Genomic DNA, 5,750 nt, shown 5'->3' with positions numbered 1-5,750 from the left:
ATTAGTTACTATAAAGCACATACATGACAATATTTTTGTTGCAACGTCTAGTCCCTTGAGATAATGTGCAACTCTGACGAATTACAGGCAGTTCTTCATAGATCGCGTCTGAAAGGGTTAATGTAGTCGAATGAAAGCTCGCACTTGAATCGAAAGTTCAACCCGACTTGCAGCTCAGTTGGAGCAAGTTCTACTGTGCATTTAGTTGTGATTCTTTTTTTTTTTTGCACGAAGTTATACAGAACACACCCTCAACTGGTGCGCTGCTGGCAGGCACTGATTAGAGTTACTGCATATGCTACCATTTGGTAGCGTAGACAGTAACTTTAGCACTGATAAGAAGAAATCAGCGTCTTTAGGTCAAGGGTGCTTAAACTCTTCCAAAAACACCCCCTTTTGTGAAAACGAGCAAGTGTAGCGCAAGAATTTTCAAAATCTTTATGTTGCGAGGGGTGTTGGACGTGAACAGTTCTGTCTTATCAATAATGCAATGTCCTGATGCACTGACAGCGCAGAGGTCATCAAAAGCAAGCTATCGCTTCCATTATAGCACTAAAAGCGCCTTCAAAGCAAAGCTGTCAAATTGAAATCACGGTTTACATGTATGTACAAAAAGGGGGGGGGGGGGGCTGGGCAGTCATCGACGTCCATTAGCAGAGCAATATTTGTTCGCAGCAATACCTAGTACATCTGAATTTGCTGCACAGCTTTAGCTTATATTTTGTGTGGTGCCCGCGCGTTCATGCATGTTCACGATCGTGTCCCGATCATCGGAAATGAATTTTCAGAGCTGGACTGGCTCGATACCACATCTAGCGCAAGTGAACGATCAAAGAGCTCGATACCTATCGAAAGCGCAGAGCGTGACTCATACAAAGCACAATGTTGAATTGGAAGTTGCTTCGTAACGTGTATCTTACCAATGACCTCACCTGCTGTGGTGAGCGAGCGGAGTCGAGTACGAATATCCACGGGTGAAAAAGGCACCACACCATCACGTGTGAGAAGACATACCCTAAACTCAATAGCGAGCGTTAATGTTAACATTACCGCGTACAAGAAACTAGCGAAAGAACAATTTACATCGCGCAAACGCTGCAAATAAACAATCCGCCATTGCAGACGATGTCGATGTTGATCGAGCTCTCCTCTGTGATAAAGGATTCGCGCCGTTGCCAGAAGACGTGTGCAAATACCGCTGCAATAATAATAATAATAATAATAATCTAAGCATTCATAAAGAAAGAAACAGATCTAAATCGATTCTGACTGTCCTCGTGGCTTGAAATGAAACCGCACTGCATTACTGTGATGAATGTAGTGAAGAAACCGCGTGCACAAGTATGTATTATCAACACAGGAAGACACAACCAGGTTAAGCTTTGACAATACGGCTTTATTAAAATGCTTGTTTGGTTTCTCCATAGCTTTGTGACATCAATGTCATTTAACACCTCTCCAATCAGTAATACAATATCTGAAATGAGAAATCATAAGTGAGAAATTGGCAGGTCAGCACATTCACCAATGGAACACTTTGCATTCCAGTCAATTATTAATTACAGCAGCAGTTGTGTCAGATAGAGCAGATGAGACATATGAGTGACTTAAATTTTATATTTAGTGGAAACCTCAGTCCAGTGCCAACATCAACGCATAGTACTTTTCATATTTGTTGAGGCATGTGGTCATCATTGGCAATAATAATAATAATTTCTGGGGTTTTACGTGCTAAAACCACAATATAATGACGCACGCCGTAGTGCAGGGCTCCGGAAATTTTGACCATCTGGTGTTCTATAGACCATCTGGTGGTCTTTAACGTGCACTGACATCGTACGTACACGGGCTTCTACCATTTCGCCTCCATTGAAATGTGACCGCCGCGGCCGAGAGCGATCCATGACATTTGGCTCGGCACCATAAGCACTGTACCACCGCGGCGGACTAATATTTGTCAAGGTTATGTAATATAAAAGCTTAATTTCTAGTGCACTTATTGTGATGAAGGACTTCACTAGTGCTTAACCTATGCTGCATATTAATAACCCTAATAATTAACTGTAAGACCATTACAAGTGTCCAAACAAGACTAAATTTATTAGGGAACTGGAGGCTTGATGCGATAAAATGGTGGTTGAAGCTTGGAGGCACCTCTTGTGCTCTAACACACGTGCCATCCAGCTGTCATGTGTGGCTGCACACCAAAGCTACAAATTCTGGGTTTGTATCTATTCACTAAACACTTACCAGCAGCACATACAACAAGCATGGAGGCACCTCTCGTGTTCTAACACACGTACCATCCAGCTGTCATGTATGGCTGCGCACCAAAGCTACAACCCCGCAGGGGCGTCTGCGCAAGTAGGCGTTTGGTGTGTAGCGACACCACGGACCCGAGCTAACGGGGGGTTTCGACCCCTCCCACGCCTAGCCGTGCGTGGCTTTGCCGTGTCCGGGGAAAAGGGGATCCTGGGGGTTGAGCCGACGCTGGGTGATTGGACCTTTAAGGCCCCCCGGCAGAGGCAACACACCCCTTTGGCCCCGGCTTCACGTAGACGGCACCCCTGGGCTGACCCACCCAGGGGAAATCTGCAGTCGCATTTTCCTGTCTCTCTCTCCCCTCATCTTCGTCTTTCTCTCTCACTTTACATCTTTCCTGTCTACTCTACTCTTCTATTTACTTCCAGTCTTCCTGGCGGCAAGGGTTAACCTTGTGTAGTTACTCAATCTTGGGTAGTTATATTTGGTTATAGCGGCGATGTATGGCTGGCGTCTTCAAGTGTTCTACCTTGAAGCGTCCCCTCGTTGGGCTTGGTGGTGGGTGGTCACCATCGCCGCCGAACTTCAAATTTCTCATATGGATAACCCTTTTCCCGCACTCCCTGATCGCCGCCTGAAAAGGTGGCGCACCGATGAGAACTTTTTTTTTCAACAACCTAAACAGATCTTTCCGAAGTACCATGTAGTCCAACAAGGCAGTCCACCCCTTTAATAAGTCCTAGGAGCCCGATATTAGTTGGGCACTTCGCCACCACTTTGAAGGCTAGCTGTAGTCATGCCCTGCTGACGTGATTATCTGTGCAGACTCCACATTTCCGTCCACAAGCTGCTGTTTTAGGACTTCCTTTTGAGCTTCGGTAGGCCTTGAAAGACTTGATAATGGTTGGGACAGTCTAGGCTTCTTTGTAGAATAGAATCTCATTTGACGCTCGACTTTCTTGCTTGCTGGTTCATTAGATTGGTCTGGCATTTTTCTTTTCCTGTCACCTTCGACAAGCAGGAAGACTGGCTCAAACAACTTATTCGCCTTCTCAGCCACTTCCTCAGACACTTCACCATCCACTATTGCTTGTTTGACAGACTCCATCTTTGCTTTGAATAATGCCGAGCTTGACACTGTTGTGGCCGCCTGCAGCTTTGCAATGCTTTGCAATATGTGCAATGCCCGACTCGTTTCAGTTACTGTTTCAGGTGGGCTCTCATAGTTGTTATTGTCACTGCTTTACAATGTGTTAGCAATGATCCCACAGTGAATGTGCTTGCACTGTGAAGTGTATCAGGTGCGCATAGCAAGTGCACATGTAAGTATGCACACACACTGCACATTCATTGCATCTCAAGGGACAGCAAGCAGCATCCCCGACTTTTGTCACTGTATAAGAGTGCCCTTTAGTAGACTGAGATGGCACAGTCCACGTGCCGTCTTTGTTTAATTTGGCACAACCTGCCATTTCAGTGCCAGATCTGTGGTACCTTTCAATTGCACTCAACTTGTTGCCCTGTGCTCCTTTGGTCATCTGGATTGCCCTCTTCATCAAAAAATGATATGTCAAGTCCATGAGGGCAGAAACTAGTTTATCAACACGCTTATTCTTCTTTTCCTCCAGCATGCTGTGCTTCAACGTCCTGTGCATGCTCGCAAGGTGCATGTTGTTGTTGATACCTGCCCTCGTCCTAAAGCAGTAGGCCCACTTTTGAGGTCTAACTGCATAGTTGTCGTTGAAGTATTTCAGAAAATCCCTTTTTTTTCTTCCTCAGTGTCAAGGAATGATTGATGATACTTTTCAAATTCTTGCTGGTCAAGGAACTCTAAAAGGAGTCGCACATTATGGTACATGTCTGGCCTCACTTGTTCTTCTGCACACTCATGTACCTTCTTTTGCTTATTCCTATCCACATGCCAGGTGCAGAGAAGTTTCTACTGAGGGACACCCATAACTGATGACCATGCCTTGTAAAATTGTGAGGCGTCATCAGACATAAATGTCTTAGCAGCCACTTTTTTGTTGATGGCACACTCAAGAGACCTGAAAAAAGCTGCCAAGTTTTCCTCATTCATCCTGTTGCAGGTTAAACAGGCTATTCGCAACTTTCACGTGCCGTGGCGCCGCCGAGCGGCGGCCGCCGGAAGCTGTGCTGATGTTATTGAAACGTTGGACCCGCTGGAGTCGGCGAATGTTGCCACTTGTTTTGCCTCGTTTGGGATCGTTTTGCGACGGTGTTCACGGTCCCGATATTACCGTGACACTTTCGGTTCCTCAATGTGAACGGAAAATAAAAAGAAAAAGGCAACAGATTTTACCGCGGGCCTCGATGCTCACAGCGGGAGGCAAAGCAAAAGCCTCCCCATTCAGATTAGCGCCTCGAAAAGCCGCCGGTGGTTAAGCGGGTTATAATTCGCAAGCAAATAACCAAGGCCCATGAATGTATGCAGAATCCCATTTTGTGTCCGAGTATATACCGAGTGTATACCTCATATCGCGCTTCTTTCCTCCGCTCGACCCAGTCGCCGTGCAGACAGTACCAGAACTGATTAGGAATGCGTTCCGTCTCTAGAATACAATAAAAAGTCCGATTTCAAAGCGTCTATCGCACGATTCCACGCCTGAAGCTGTACGTCGCGTACGATGTTACTTATTGCACTTCTCAAACACCGAAAGCGTAGGATGATAACAGGAACGTCACATCTTAAACACGAAAAATGGGACATGCCGCTGGTTTTATTCGCTGCTTGTCGACCTGTTGTGGCATTCTGCCGTTTTTTTCTCTTTTTACCAAGACAGCGCAATAAAATCGTATTTCTGATAATCGCACATGCCTCAAGTTGTTCTTGTGCTTCGGTCTCAAAGGGCAACACATGTTTTTTCGTTTACGTACATCACTTCGTGTTTTGAAGTCAGCTGAGCAAGCTACACGGCAGAATGCAATGCAAGCAAAAATGAGATAAAGCACGTCTCTGAGAATGTCTCTGATATTATTGAGAGATCTTCACTGAGACTCTCACTATGATATTGTGCTAACACAGCGGGCGTTGCAACGTGCGATTAAGCGCCGCAAGCCACGTGACAAGTGTGTTTGCTTTATTTAAAAATTGTGTGCATATTTATCTTCCTAATGAGGTTCCAATCACGTACCCAACATTCATTTACTTTTTACAATATGTCACTGCAACCCTGCTTTCACAAAAACATAAATCTGAGTCCAACCGAAGCGCAAAGAACTGAACTCTTCGCCAAACGTGTGCGTTCCTAAACAGTCTGTAGCGGGCCGATAATCTCAACGACCGCCATGTTGGATGTACAGTCGCTCCACCTATAGGCCGTGAAAGTTGTGGATAGGTATACCTGATACCACTTCATCTAGCACTAGAAGAGTGGTCAGCTGAAACTGGTACCCTGTAGTTCCATGTGTTGAGTCAAGACACACAGTGCCCGTGCCCAATTCTTCCAAGAGCTCTTTTTGTGGCT

Source organism: Rhipicephalus sanguineus, chromosome 9 (assembly GCF_013339695.2).
Source record: "Rhipicephalus sanguineus isolate Rsan-2018 chromosome 9, BIME_Rsan_1.4, whole genome shotgun sequence".
NCBI lineage: Eukaryota > Metazoa > Arthropoda > Arachnida > Ixodida > Ixodidae > Rhipicephalus > Rhipicephalus sanguineus.
Note: the sequence above shows the minus strand (reverse complement) of the source record.